Source organism: Callithrix jacchus, chromosome 10 (assembly GCF_049354715.1).
Source record: "Callithrix jacchus isolate 240 chromosome 10, calJac240_pri, whole genome shotgun sequence".
In the NCBI taxonomy this organism is placed as follows: domain Eukaryota; kingdom Metazoa; phylum Chordata; class Mammalia; order Primates; family Cebidae; genus Callithrix; species Callithrix jacchus.
This window is the reverse complement of record NC_133511.1, coordinates 101,077,469-101,093,242: the sequence shown is the minus strand read 5'-3', so window position 1 is coordinate 101,093,242 and position 15,774 is coordinate 101,077,469. Positions and strand designations below refer to the sequence as shown.

General features: G+C 39.7%; 1 protein-coding gene and 1 long non-coding RNA gene across 4 annotated transcripts in view; one reads left to right on the top strand and one right to left on the bottom strand.

Annotated features, from left to right (window-relative positions):
• Positions 1-14,091, top strand: part of LOC118145483 (uncharacterized) — a 196,318-nt gene extending 182,227 nt beyond the window's left edge. Inside the window, exons 3-4 of the long non-coding RNA XR_004730612.3 lie at positions 8,890-9,039; positions 11,989-14,091. This is a non-coding gene — a long non-coding RNA (uncharacterized LOC118145483). The remainder of the gene's footprint in view (positions 1-8,889; positions 9,040-11,988) is intronic.
• TRIM44 (tripartite motif containing 44) overlaps positions 1-15,774 on the bottom strand; it is a 144,843-nt gene that overhangs the window by 74,267 nt on the left and 54,802 nt on the right. The gene's annotated exons all lie outside the window — the stretch shown is intronic.

The following is a 15,774-nucleotide window of genomic DNA, read 5'->3' as shown; positions in this document are numbered from 1 at the left end:
AGTGACAGAGGCCCTCATATACTCTCCACAGGTACTCTCCCTGGTGGTGCAGAAAATGGGAAGGAGTGTTAAATGTTATTAATGTCCCTGCAAATTCTGTATCCAGTTTAGCACTGTGATTTGTGTTTATGTAATTCCTTTTTATTTTTAGTGTATATATTTCAGGGCTAGTATGCTTTACAGTGATCACTGATCAGTGGATCTCTACTCCTGAAATAAATTGGGTCTTAAATGACTAGGACCTTCTCTCAGAAACCAAACCTTTTCACTAAGGGATGAAATTTTCTGAATGCCTGAGAAATTCTCTTAATGGTTACAAGTAACTAAAAATGAATATCATAAAAAAAACTGACTCACAACCTATTTTACTTGACCTCACATACATATGTGAGTTACGAAGCTGACATCTCACTTAGTAAAGGTGTGGGCCAGGCTGCAGCAGGTGAAAAAGTCGTGGATTTAAAAAGTCTCTATTTCCCATGGCTTTATTACATAGGGTTTTCAACATGACCCTGTATTTTATATAGATCAGGTCATAAATGAAAACTGAAGAAAAAAAATCTATTTAAAACCTTTATGCCTTCTTCCCAGTCTCATTCTCTAATGAACAAATACACATTTTCCAATCTAAGATATCAAAACCTTTAGCATGTAAGTTCAATCAAGCTGATATATCGTTGTTATAGTTGCATTAGGGTAAAGCACAATATGATTAAACATAGCATTTTATTGAAATTATAACATAGCACTGCAATTTGAAAAATTTGACCACTGTATGGTCAGAACTACCTAGTGAACATCTGAATCCAACCTTCTAATTTTATAGTTGAAGGGAAAAAAAAAGGCATAGAGAAGTACAATAAGAAAGTTAGGTTTCGAAACTTTCCTCTGGTCCAGTCCAATGTAGGTGAAGGGGAAAAAAAGCCACAGAGAAATACAATAAGAAAGTTAGGTTTAGAAACTTTCCTCTGGTCCAGTCCAATGCAGGTGAAGGGGAAAAAAGCCACAGAGAAATACAATAAGAAAGTTAAGTTTAGAAACTTTCCTCTGGTCCAGTCCAATGTACTTTTATAACTCATCATTTCCAATGAGTTATAAGTGAGACCCTGTTGAAAGAAGAAAAAGAGAAGGGGAGTGGGGGAGAGAGAGTGAGAAGGGGAAGAGAAAGGGAGAAAGAGAGGGAGGTAAGGAAGGAGGGAGGGAGGTAGAAAGAGAGAGAGGAGAGAGAGATTTAAAAAAATTATTTTAAAAAAGTATTGCTGAGATGAACTAAGAATTATGTCAGGGTTAGGAACAAGAACCTACTCAAATGAGAAGCATCCAAATCTACACTGAAGATTTCAGAAACACTTGTTCTGTCACAGGTGTCTAAACCAAAGCCACTCCATTTTGAATAGGGGCTGGGTAAAATAAGGCTGAGACCTACTGGGCTGAATTCCCAGCAGGTTAGGCATTCTAAGTGACAGGATGAGATAAGAGGTCAGCACAAGCAGGTCATAAAGACCTTGCTGATAAAGCGGGTTGCAGTCAAGAAAGTGGCCAAAACCCACTAAAACCAAAATGACGATGAGGGTGACTTCTGGTGGTCCTCACCATTACAGTCCCACCATCAACATAGCACCATTACAGTCCCACCATCACTATGGCAATGTCTGGAAGTTACCCTATATGGTCTAAAAAAAGAGGCATGAATAATCCACCCCTTGCTTAGCATATGATCGAGAAATAACCATAAACATAGGCAACCAGCAACACTTGGGGCTGCTCTGCCTATGGAGTAGCCATTCTTTCATTCCTTTACTTTCTTAATAAACTTGCTTTCATTTTACTCTGTGGACTCGCCCTGAATTATTTCATGAAAAAGATCCAAGAACCTTCTCTGAGGTGTGGATTGAGACCCCTTTCCAGTAACAGTCCTATAAGTCAAATTCTGCGAGATGTTAAGGAGACTACTCCAAAAATAACTTTGAAAATTGTAGACCGCCTAAAATAGAGTTTGAAGACTCTAAATACCTCCCCAAAAAGTATTTTCACTGCCGTCTTCCTCATTTAAAAGGCTATTATTCTAAAACAGAAACACAAAAAAGCAGGAAGTGGAACTTTTCCAGATGCTATGAGCTGTCCATACTCCCACAGTGCAGCATCCTCCCCACTTGCCAGTGTCTATGGAAACTTCAAGTTGGGAAGTTCATAGTTAAGGCTTCTGTTTAGCCTCCTGCATTTATTCCTATATTGTACTCCAAGAGAGCTCCTTCCAAGCTTAGGCCAGGCTCCAGTGAGGGCAGGCAAGGGAAAACTTCACCAACAAGGAGATCAAGGCGTTTTCAATAGACAGTAAGATCTCCCATTTCTTATGTCTTTTGCATATGGGTGGAATAGTCACTATTTGTGAATAAAACAACTGCCCACCCACAAGGCTTAGAAAATTATTCAGCAGCACAGAAACATGATGGACATAAACTCTGAACAGCATTCCACTACCAACATTCTCAGTGATGTCATCCTCAGTGACCTAATTAGAAGCCTGACTTGAGCAGATTTTACAATGGGGTGTTGACAGTGAAAGAAAAAAAGTTTACTGAAGTGAACATTTAAACTCTTCATTAAGCTATCTTTCTTATCTTCTTCAGAAGCCTCCAGTCAAAAGCAGTCATTTGTATCTTCACGTCCTTTCATCACCTCCACTTTGTTCATAGGGCACCACTGGATCTCTATCTATTCAATGAAACAATATAATGATATTTACTATTGCGGTTGTTATCATTATTATTTTCATTGTAAAAGACCAAAATAAATACCAAAATGTTGGAGAGTGATTATTTGTGAATAGTGGAATTACAAGTACTTTTCTTTTTTACTTCTCAGTCCAAATTTTCTAAAATAACATGTAACACGTTTTAAAAACTATTTTTTAAAAGAAATGTGATTTAAAGAAAAAAAATCCTCAACTAAATACTAGCAAGTCAAATCTATCCATATAATCTATCCATGTATAAAAAGAATTATAGGCCAGATGACAAAAATGACAGACATATACTAAATATGCAAGGCTGGTTCAACATTTGAGAAATTAGCTAATATATCTGAAATAAAAGGTATACAGATTAATAATGAAGAAATAAAACTATCTTTGTGGATGATAAGATTGTCTATGTAGAAAACCTGAAAGAGTTCACAAAATTTGAAAAAAGAAAAGAAAAAAAAACCCTCCTAGAACCAATAAGCAACTATAGCAAGACTACAGAATAGAAGATTGATATATAGAAGTCAATCGCATCACCTTCCTATATACCAGCAGTGAACAAGCGGGATTTTAAGTTAAAAATACCATTTACATTAACACCTCCAAAAATGAAATAAGTATAATTCTAAAAAACATGTACAAGATCTATATGAGGAAAACTATAAAACTCTAACAAAAGAATTCAAAGAAGAAGTAAATAGACATTCCATATTAATTGAGAAAAGGCTCAATACTGTCAAGATGTCAGTTCTTCCCAACTTGATCTGTAGATTAATACAATCCCAATCAAAATTTTAGCAAGTTATTTTGTGGGTATCAACAAACTGATTCTAAAGTATACTTGGAGAAGGAAAAGACCTAGAATAGTCAACCCGATATTGAAGAAGAATGAAACTGAAGAACTGCCACTACTCAATTCAAGTCTTACTATAAAGTTGGAATAATCAAAACAGTAAAGGAGCAGACAAACAGATCAGTGAAACATGATGAAGAGCCTAGAAATAGACCTACATACATATGTGAACTGATTTTTGACAAAGGACCAAAGGCAATACAAGAGAGAAAAGACAGTCTTTTGAACAAATGGTGTTGAACAACTAGACATGCACATGAAAAAATAATAATCTAGACACAGACTTTATACTTTTCACCAAAATTTATTCAGGATGGATCATGGACCTCAATGTAAAATACAAAACTATAAAACTCTTAGAAAATAACATCTTTAAAAAGCTAGAAAACCTTGAGTTAGTGATAACTTTTTAAATGTAACACCAATGTTAATACCCATGAACAAAACAATTGATAAGCTGAACTTCATTAAAATGAAAAACTTCTGCCTTGTGAAAGACAATATCTAGTGAAATGAGAAGTGAAACCACAGACTGGGAAAAAATACTTATAAAAGGCATATCTAATAATGGACTAATATATAAAATACACTAAGTAAGAACTATAAAAACTCAAAATAAGAAAATGAACAACCTGATTAAAAAATGAACAGACTCCTCACCAAAAAGACACGAATGGCAAATAAGCCTATGAGAAGACACTCAACATCTTGTCTTTAGGAAATTAAAAATTAAAACAACAATAAGATTCCATACACACCTATGAGAAGGGTCCAAATCAAAACATTAACAAGACCAAGTGTTGGCAAAGATGTAGAACGACAGAAAATCTCATTCATTGCAGTGGGAATGAAAAATGGTAAAGCCACTTGGAAGATGGTTTGGCAGTTCTTTCAAAACTAAATATACTCTTACCATAGAACCCAGCAGTCATGCTCCTTGGTATTTACCCAAATGAGTTGAAAACTTACATCTACATAAAAACCTGCACAAAGATGTTTATAGCAACTTTTATTCATAAGTGCCAAAACTTGGAAGCAGCCAAGATGTCCTTCAGTAGGTAAAATAATAAATCAAGCCTGTAATCCCAGCACTTTGGGAGGCCGAGGCGGGTGGATCACGAGGTCAAGAGACCGAGACCATCCTGGTCAACATGGTGAAACCCTGTCTCTACTAAAAATACAAAAAATTAGCTGGGCATGGTGGCGTGTGCCTGTAATCCCAGCTTTTCAGGAGGCTGAGGCGGGAGAATTGCCTGAACCCAGGAGGCAGAGGTTGCGGTGAGCCCAGATCGCACCATTGCACTCCAGCCTGGGTAACAAGAGTGAAATTCCGTCTCAAAAAAAAAATAAATCAATCAATCAACGGTGGTACATCCAGGCAACAGAATGTTAATCAACGCCCCCTTGACCAAAAAAAGAAAGAAAAACAGCTATCAAGTCATAAAAAGACATGAAAGAATCTTAAGTGTATATTACTATGTGAAAGAAGCCAATCTAAAAAGCTTGGAAATCAGTGTGTGATTTCAACTACATGACATTATAGGAAGGTAAAAAACCTATGGTGATATTTAAAAAAAATCAGTTGCCAGGGGTTTGGAGGAGGAGAAAATAAAAAGGCAGAGCACAGAGGATTTTTAGGGCAGTGAAACTATCCTGTATGATATTTTAATGGTGTATATATTTATCAACCCATAGAACATACAACACTGACAGTAAACCCTAATGCAAACTATAAACTTTGGGTGATAATGATATGTTAGTACAGCTTCACCAATTATAACAAATGTACTTAACTGGTACAGGATGATAATAGTGGAGGAGGCTGTGCATATGAGGTGAGAGAGTACATGGAAACCCTCTACATTTCCATTCAATTTTTCTATATACCAGCAGTGAATTTTTCTATATACCTAAAACCACTCTAAATAAAATCTATTTTTTAAATGTTAATATTAATTTGGTTCATTTCACTGGCAAAAGCCGCAATTACTTTTTTGCACCAGCTAATAAAATTAAAACAGAAAACTAAGTAGCCACTGAGAAGCCTAGAGAAGATCTGGGGATGGGGTGAGCATCAAATAGATCAGGAAAGATAATTCTGCCTAAATCTTATACCCACATTTGTCAACATTTTCATTCTCTGCCTTCCCATTTAATATTAGACCCTTCATTCCCATATGACTCTGTTCTTCTAGAATAAATCCAAGTTTTTAAAAGCCCATTTCAATTTAAGCCCATGAAAATAACAGCATCCAAAACAGCTAAGGAGCATTGTCAAAAGACAAGATTATTCTATTATTATCTTCTTCACTTCTTATTTTGACTATGTCATCCTAACAACTACTGAGTTAGATTCCTAGTGCCCTGAATCTCCACTCTTGTTTTGGCAACAAATGTGATTAGAGACAAATCTGGATTGGTGAATTACTCCTTCAAGAGTCGAAAATCTATGCAGTTCTATTACTTTAGAGATAAAAGGAAACTGAGTTTGGCTTTTTATTTTTTATAATTAAAAAAAAAATGAGGCTCTGAGAAATTCAGTTACCTGCCCAAAATCACATAGCTGGTTGGACATTTGGGGCCTCTGCTTTTATCTTGGTGCTTTCCTCAGTTCTGGATTGCTTACCAGTGGTCTAATCTTGGTTCTCAGAGGCACAGTTTTGTAACCGCCCTGTGGGTTCACTTTGCCTACTGCCCAGATAGAGCCAATTAATCAAGACAGGGAAATTACAATAGAGAACGAGTTTAATTCACACAGAGCTGGCTGAACAGGAAACCAGAGCTTTATTATTACGCAAATCAGTCTCCCTTAAAATTTCAGGACTGGGGCTTTTTAAGGATAATTTGGCAGATGGAGGCCAGGGAGTCAGACGTCCTGATTGGTCAGGCTGGAGATGAAATCATAGGGAGCTGTCTACCTTTCACACCAGGCTTTTAAAAAAAGTAGCATAACACTTGCTACCCTTTTTCCCCCACTACAATGGTGTCTACGAGTCACCAACTCTATTTAACTTCACTACCGATCTGTCTGTAGTATTTAGCACTACTGACACCCCTTAGTCTTGAAACACTGCCTTCTAATCACTTTCCACTGAGAAGCACTACTATACACTCTTCCTTAACAATTTCATTCCATCTTTGAAAATTCAACTACCACCTCCATGGAGATGGCACCTATGCCTGGATTTTCTCTACAGGCAACCAGTCTTACAGTTGCTCTTGGCTGATGCACATCTCTACCTGGATACATTTTTATTATAGAAGCCATCAAGCCTCAAACTGAGTCCTCCTCTTCCTCATCATTATCACTGCTATCTTTATTCACTGCCTCACTATTAGACACTATTCTAAGCACTTTATGTGTATTATTGCAATTAATCATCATGACGATGCCATAAGGTGGCTAGTACTATTATACTCATTTACAGATGAAGAAACTAACGTAGGGGGGTAAGAAACCTGCCCAAATTCGGACATGTAGTATGTAGCAGATTTTGAACCCAAATAGTTTGACAATACAATGTGCCTTTTGACCACAACATTATTCTCCAACCTCCTTTCAAATGTTGACTTGCTTCCTCTATTCCCCATAATGACACCACGATTTAGGCAGTTAGCAGGCTCCAAACTCTGGAGTCAAGTTTTATTTTCTCCACCAGACAATAGGTCTCTTGATTTACTACTACCTTGAGGAGAAATTATGACACCTTAACTAAGGGCCATGTACAAAATGGTGGGCAATACATGCTGACTGAATGTCAGAGGTCATCCCACATCTGTCCCTCCACCAGTCTGGCAGTGGAGATGTTGCCCCATTTACATGAAAATCCCCTTCTTTTCTTTGTATTCCCTTCCAAATACTCTGCTAAAATTTAGACCCATTCTTCAAGGCTCCACTTTAGCACCCCCTGCTCACCCCACCTAGGCCTTTTAACCTAGTGCCACTGCCCCCTGTACCATCTTGCTGAAAAATATTCAAAGTCTCAAAGAACTCTGGAGTGATGTGAGAACACTGATTAGTATCTTGCTTTTACTTCCAACTTGTTCTTGGACAGCTTTCTCTCCCTTCTCATCTCTACTTGGCCCTTAATTCTTGGCTTTCTAATCTTGACCTCAAATTCCATCTTTGGCCCCTTCAAACTTAGCGATTATATGTGCCCTTCACTCCCTCTGCTCGTGCTTGGAACTCAGCTTTCTCTTATATAGTCTTTGTCTTGGCTTGTAGCATTGACTCCCAGAAACGAATACTTTTGGATATGGTTTGGATCTGTGTCCCCACCCAAATCTCACATTCAATTGTAATCCCCAGTGTTGGAGGTGGGGACTGTTGTGACATGACTGGATCATAAGGGTGGAATTCTCATGAGTGATTTAGCACCATCCTTCTTGGTACTGTAGTATAGTGGGGGAGTTCTCACAAGATCTGATTGTTTAAAATTGTGTGGCACTCTCTTCCTCTCTCTTTCTCCTCCTCATCTGGTCACGTATGACATGCCTGCTTCCCCTTTACCTTCCACAATGACTGAAAGTTTCCTGCGGCCTCTCCAGAAGCCACTATGCTTCCTGTACAGCCTGCAGAATTGTGAGCTAATTAAACCTCTTTTCTTTATAAATTCCCCAGTCTCAGGTAGTTCTTTATAGCAATGCAAGAATGGACTAATACACCTGTATCTCAGTCTGACTACTCTATCCTTCCTCTAGTTATGGCCAGAGTACTTCTTCCTAAGACTAAAATGTTGGTACTTAAGTCCAAATTCTGTATTGTTCCTTAACAGCTTCATGAATAAGACCCTATGCTTCTGAATCACCTTCCCTTCATGGTTCTCCCTCCTCCATATACAGTCATAAATATATATGTCCTGTGTACATACACATACTCTCTCTCTCTCTCTCTCTCACACACACTCACTCACTCACTCACTCACAGAGTAATGGAGGCTCAGGACCATGTTTCTTAGAGGCTTTAAAGGGCCTAATAAACACTTGAATTGAATCTGTTAATCAGCTGTGAAGTAGACACAGTCACAGCTGACTGACAAGTACCCCTTAATGTGAGAGATGGATGTCTAACCACTATAACTGTGGCATCGCCGCCAAGCATCCTCTCCTCCCAGGGCTGCTTGTTCATGCTGTCAGCTGCTATGACTTTATTGCTATGACAACTTGATGTGTAACCCAGTGACATGGCACTGAATTGGATGCAACAGAAAGCAGTTCACTGGGGATGCTGGGTTCACTTTGACTCAGTACTAATGCTTGCTCTTAAGATGCTTCTCTCTTTGTCTGACCCCAGGGTGGCAATAAAGAAAGTCATCACAAATTTCTGAGCACCACTTTTCCAGAGCAAACAGAAAAAAATTCTGGGTGGCCCCTGCTATAGGAATGTGAAACTAGAAGAATGTGTCCCCAGAGACACCCAGACTTGTAACAACCAAGAATAAGGGTGAGAGCTTCTATTTTATCTTATTTTCCTGCTTTCTTAACACCTTAACCTATGCATAAGCTAGAAAAACAACTTCTGCTTCGGGAATTCTCATGTAGGAAGTGGGAGGTGGGAAGTGACACTGAAAGTTTGAGGGACAACTATACAGAATTTATACTATTTTTAAGTATTGACTTAAAATAAGTTAGACTTGAATATACAAAGAAAGTCTCTTTTATCTGCCGAAGATGAAAGCACTTTTAAAATAAGACTCAACCTCCATTCCAGTTCTGTCCTCAAGCAATTTCCCTGTAAAGTCAGTTATTTGTATTTTATTAAAACCACAACAGCAAAACAACTTCATGCAAACACACATACTCAGGAAAGGGCACTGAGACACAGCTCTCATGTTTGCTGAGTCTTCTTTTCTACAGAGGATCACAACAGCACAGGATACAGAATTTGATGTAGCAGAGAAAGGGGTTTGAGGACTGGTTCTGCTAACTCCATGCTTCTGAAGCTCAGAAAGGTGAAAGTTTTTCCATAGAAAGTTTCTTTGTAAAATGAGGGTAGTAATAACATCCTATTTTTCTAAACTTAATACAAAATACATGGAAAGCACTTAGTACTTCATGGGCACATAGGACCATCAGCAGAACCATTGTGCTCATTAGAGATAATAGCAACTGTGAACTTTTATTGTGTGTCTCCCACATGGTGCCTAATGAGCTCTCACAGAAAAAGAGCCCCCAATGAGTTTTCCTAAAGAAAAGAGGGAGCCTATGCCCCTGGGAGTTTATATCTAATTTCCCAAGGGAACATATAAAGGACTTTCTTACACATCCTCCGCACTGAAGAGCAAAGATGTCAATACTGAGGCAAGGCTCCTTGCCTCAGTTTGAATTAAATGGCCACAGACTGTCAAGTAGCAATGGCTGCCTTCCTAATTTGATAAGATCTGACTGTGCAACATCCCAGAGTCAGTCTACTTCACTGATACAGAAGCAAAGTACAGAAAGCACAGGAAGGATGGTCATGTTCTGCTCCTCTGTACCTATACAAAGTCAGTCTATGGGAATAGTTGTCTCCTCAATCTCACAATTTGCCTCTTAGGGTATTTTCTCTCCTTTGTAGACTGAAACCTACTTACTCTCTTAAGGAGCTAACAACCTGTTTACACAAGAACCACAGTGCTCATTAACTAACTACAATTGCTAACATACCTTTAAGTCCCCAAAATCTTCTTCCACTGTTTCTTATCTCCTCCTCACAAGTTTTCATTTTCAGGATCTTCATTAATAAAAATATAATATGATTAGTCCTCCTTTATAGATGAAACAGAAGTATATGGACTCATGTCATCTGACCCCAATATTTGTGTGCTTTCACCACAAAAAAAAAAAAAGAAAAGCAAGTCATACTCAAGGTAAACTTTTACCCTGAAAAGTCTGAACAAATTCTATATTGGAATACCATGCTCAATACATCTTCTGTATGTAAAAGTTAATAACTTCTATTATAGAAGTCAAAGAAAGGCAACTTACTAGCATCATTAGCCCTGTGACCTTGAACAAGTCACTTAACCTCTTAAATCTTGTTTCTTCATTTGTAAACGGGGATCATAATGTCTAAATAAATGCGTTGAGGCCAGGCACAATGGCTCACTCCTGTAATCCCAGCACTTTGGGAGGCTGAGGTGGGTGGATTACAAGGTCAAGAGATCAAGACCATCTTGGCTAACATAGTGAAACCCATCTCTACTAAAATAAAAAAATTAGCTGGGCATGGTGGCGCACACCTGTAGTTCCAGCTACTTGGGAGGCAGAGGCAGGAGAATTGCTTGAACCGGGATGCAGAGGTTGCAGTGAGCTGATATGGGGGACAGAGGGAAACTCTATCTCAAAAATAAATAAATAAATAAATAGGTTGAGTCAGGAAGTAGGGAGACTCGGTAGAATCTATTTCACCTGTGTAGAAGTAAACAAAAGTCATTGAACAAGAGGATGGACATCAGCTGGATCACTGGGTTGAATGAAATGTCTCTTAGTAGGAGACCTAATAAATTGTGCCCTTCGGCTAAATGCAGTCAATCAGGAGAGAGGCACTGTTCTCAAATTATATATATATATGTATGTATATATATACGTATATATATGTGTGTGTGTATATGTATATGTGTATATATATGTGTGCGTGTGTGTATATATATATATATATATATACATATATATATACATACAGGCATCTACATATAGATATGAAACAGACTGAGAGTTGCATTCTGCAGGTTTAGTCTAAAAACACCAAAGAAAACACCTTTTTTTCTCTGAGCAAATCTGATTTTATTTCCTTAACTGAATGAGAGCTTGAACTAACAGGGAAAGAGGAAGGAGGGGGACAGGAGAGCAGCAGGCCCTTAAATAAAAGTCTGGTGGTTTTATCACTATTATCACAGTAAAGTTTTATATCTAGGTACCCTGGCTCCTAAATTAACTGTCAAATACAATCCTGCACAGGAAACCTGAAGCGTGGCTGCTATGGGGGAGTTCTGACAGCTTCACTCCCCTCTCCACGTTCGCTGTGTAATAAGCCCATCAAGCCTTTGGCAGAGAGTATATTATCAAGTATTCTGTCAATGCAGAAAGGAGCTGGAGCAGGGGGAAGAAGACATCACAAAGTGTTAATTTTATTAAGCCATTTAAAGCTGAGTCCCTTGGCTTTGTAGCAATGCTTCAGTCCACCAGGCAGCTTGGAAACCATGGCCACCTTAGTTTTAAAATAACTATAACCTATTGGTGTTGAGGAACTCTGGCACTCCAGTAAGAAAGAGAAGGATAAGACAAAACTGCAGGAGAAGAGAGAAGAGGAGGTAGGAAGGGAGTGAAGAATCTCAGTAGCATTTACTTTAAAGTGTGAATGTTTCCTAATGTGCTTCTTAAATTTGACATAATTTCTTTATTTTTCTTATAGTTTGGCACCAAGCAGTTCTGCTAACTAAGGAGTCTGCTTCATAATAAACATTCTTGCTTCTATGCATTGATTTCTTCCTTCTTTTGGCAATATATGGATATACAACTACACACTCCCAAGGCAGATACACTTGCCTTGACTTGAACAGGTAACAGACCTATGCTGAACTACTGCCAGTTACTCTGCTGCCAGGAAAGACCCACAGAGTGAGAAGCCAACAAGCCACACCAAGGGATCCCAAAAGTAGAGACCGAACTCAATTTATTTGTAAGTCATTATCACTCAAACAGCTATCAATGGCCCTTTAAAACATGCAATTGGTATCACTATTCCTAGGAAGTGTTATGACCAAAGCACACAGGTGGTTTATTTTTCTCTGCAAGGCTTGGAAGGTTTCCTGAACTTTGTGAAGAAGAAGGTGACCTAACATATGCTTGCCCTTCTGCTGGGAGTAGAGGTTATTCTCTGGACTGCAGGCTAACAGCAGCCACCATTTATAGGATGCTGTATTCTGTACCTTTTTTGTGATAGGATCTCACTATGTTGCCCAGGCTGGAGTGCAGTGTAGTACAGTCAAGAGATACTCCCACCTCAGACTCCCAAGTAGCTGGGACTATAGGCATGTGTCTCTATGCCTGGCTAATTTATTTTTTAAATTTTTAGTAGAGATGAGGGTCTCCTACGTACTTGGCACTTCAAATGGATTATCTTGAGGAAGGAGATAATCCTCAAGCTTCTGAGAGCTCTTCCCCCCGGACTTCTACACTGCATTTCAATAGGAGAAATAAAGGCCCCAGATCCGGGCACCACCCTTAATCACACTCCTATTAATCACAGGCATGGTATGGAGGAATCTTTCTGGAAGGCACTGTTTTTACGTGAACACGATCACACCCCAACCTAAGTCATGTACCCCACGCCTACTTAATGGATCAAGACCCTTTCACATGTAATTTCTAGAGTTGTAAGCCCAGGACCCTTTCACATGTAATTTCTAGAGTTGTAAGCCTTTAAAAGGACAGGTATTTTCTTTCTTTCTTTTTTTTTTTTATGGATAGAAGATAGACAGGAGGAGGGGAAAGAACGTTTTACGTCTTTGGTACTCAAAGTATATACAGTCTACAGACTAGTGGCATCCCCATCACCTGGGAACATGTTAGAAATGCAGGAAATTTGTATACACATTGCGGTTTGAGTTCATTCTGTGGACCATTGGAATCCATCTGAGAATTGCAAAGAAGTCCAGTATTAGAGAACAGGAAGAGTAGTGATATATTTGAAGCTAGAGAGAAGGCAGGATTTTATGGTTACCCTGTATGTGTATGTGAGGGCAAGTGTAAGTGCTTGGGGGAGGGATTCTTAGTCACAGTGCACTGGGAAAGCATTGATAGGGTTTCTGAGGAAGAATGACATAATCAGGTTTGCTTTAAGATCTCACAGTCCTTGTCTTCTCAGTTGTGTTTGACAGAGTTGATCACTTATTATTTTTTTGTTTAGAAAGAAAGAGAAAGGGGGAGAGAGAACAAGAGTCTTGCTCTATTGTCTAGGCTGGAATGCAATCCAAAAATAGGTATCAATAACCTCCTTTATGCCAATAATTGTGCTTAACAGCAGAGACAGGAAGGAATAAGGAAGGAAAATAACAGCCAACCAATATTTCATTTAAGTCTGTGAAATGCCATGCAAATGCTGAAGAGTGATTTACTTCCAATTATGTGGTCACTTTCAAAATAGGTGTAATGTGATACTGAGAAAAATGTATGTTCTGTGGACCTGGGGTGAAGAATTCTATATTCACTGAGTTTACTTGTTCCAGGTCTGAGTTCAAATCATAGATATCCCTGTTAATTTTCTATCTCATTGATCCATCAAGTATTAACAATGTGGTGTCAAAGTCTCCCGTTATTATTGTGGGGGAGTCCAAGTCTCTTTATAAGTCATTAAGAACTTGTCTTATGTATCTGGGTGCTCCTATATTGGGTGCATATATATTTATGATCATTGACTCCTGTTGTTGCATTGATCCTTTTGCTATTATGTAATGTCCTTCTTTGTTTCTTTTAGTCTTTGTTACTATTAAAGTCTATTTGGGCAGAGACGAAAGTTACAACTCCTGTTTTTTTTTTTTTGCTCTCCATTTGATTGGTAAGTCTTCCACCAACCCTTTGATTCTTTGTGTGTCCTTGCTTATGAGATGGATCTGGATACAGCATACCAATGGGTTTTGACTTTTTATTCAATTTGCCTGTGTGTGTCTTTGATTGGGGCATTTAATCCATTTAAATTTAGGATTGCGGAGGACTCAAGATGGCGCTGTGAGAACAACCCAGGATTGGAGCTCTCCTTGAATCCGCGGAGAGGTGAGTCGGAGCTGCATTTCCAGACTCATCTTTGTTGCCCACAAAACGGGGAAATTCCCAAGTATAAAGGAGACACGGGACGCCTGGCAGTACCTCTGCCTGGCAAAGCCGGCAGCCAGGGTGGCGGCGGCCGGCCCTACCCAGCACTCCCCACAGGGCGCGCTTGTCCGGGTGCCCTGTTAAACTGGCAACCTGAGACTTGAGAGGGCTGGACTTGAGACTGAACGAGACTTGGACAGTGGGCCAGCCCAGGGGATTGCAGGGACAGAGCGTTTGGGCTAGCCCAGTGGGACGAACAAAACCGCGATTTCAAACGATCCCTGTGCAGTCGGTCTGAGACGCTCTGTGGGGGAGGGGCGTCCACCATTACTGAGGCAACCTGCCCCAACTGAGATACACGCCCACTGCTGACGCAGCCAGCTGTTGCCGAGGCAACCCGTCCCTACCGAGATACATGCCCACTGCTGATGCAGCCTGCCGTTGCCGATGCAACCCGCTACAACAGAGAGACTCCGCCTCAGGGTGTGGCGGAGACCACAGCAGAACAGCAGAGCCTGCCCCAACAGGGCGAGCCTCACAACAGCAGGGCGGAGGCTCGGCAGGCAAACAGTGGCTAGTCTGCCTCCTAGCTGGGCAGGACACCTCAATGAACATCCAAAAATAAAGCCCGAACCCCCCAACATAGAGCATTTGAGAAAAAAAGGGTTTTTTAAATGAGCTCTGTTGCAGCAGAATCAAACATAGCAGCCTAACAGCCCTGAATGAACAACAGAGCTCATAGCTCAGCAATTGAGCTCCTATAAAGTACAGACTGTCTCCTCAAGCAGCTCCCTGACCCCTCTATATCCAAAAGACTGACATTTGGCAGGCCTCATCCTGGGACAAAGATAGCAGAAAAAGAAACAGGTAGCATCCCTCACTGTGCTACAGCTGCTAGAGGTGCACCCCAGACAAGCAGGGCCTGGAGTGGACCTCAGCAGTCGTACAGCGAAGGGGCTAGGCTGGTAGAAGGAAAACCAAGTAACAGAAATACTTCATCATCAACAATCTGGGTGTCCACTCAGAGACCCATTCGAAAAGTCAGCAACTACGCAGACAACAAGCGGATAAATCCACAAAGATGGGAAGAAACCAGCGAAAAAAGGAGGAAAACACCCGAAACCAGAACACCTCGCCTCCTATAAAGGACCAAAACTCCTCACCAGCAAGGGAACAAAGCTGGATGGAGAATGACTGTGACGAAATGACGGAATTAGACTTCAGAAGGTGGATAATGAGAAACTTTTGTGAGCTAAAAGAACATGTATTAAATCAATGCAAAGAAACTAAGGAACTTGAAAAAAGATATGAGGAAATGATAACAGGAATGGATAACTTAGAGAGGAATCTGAATGAATTAAAGGAGCTGAAAAACACAATACAAGAA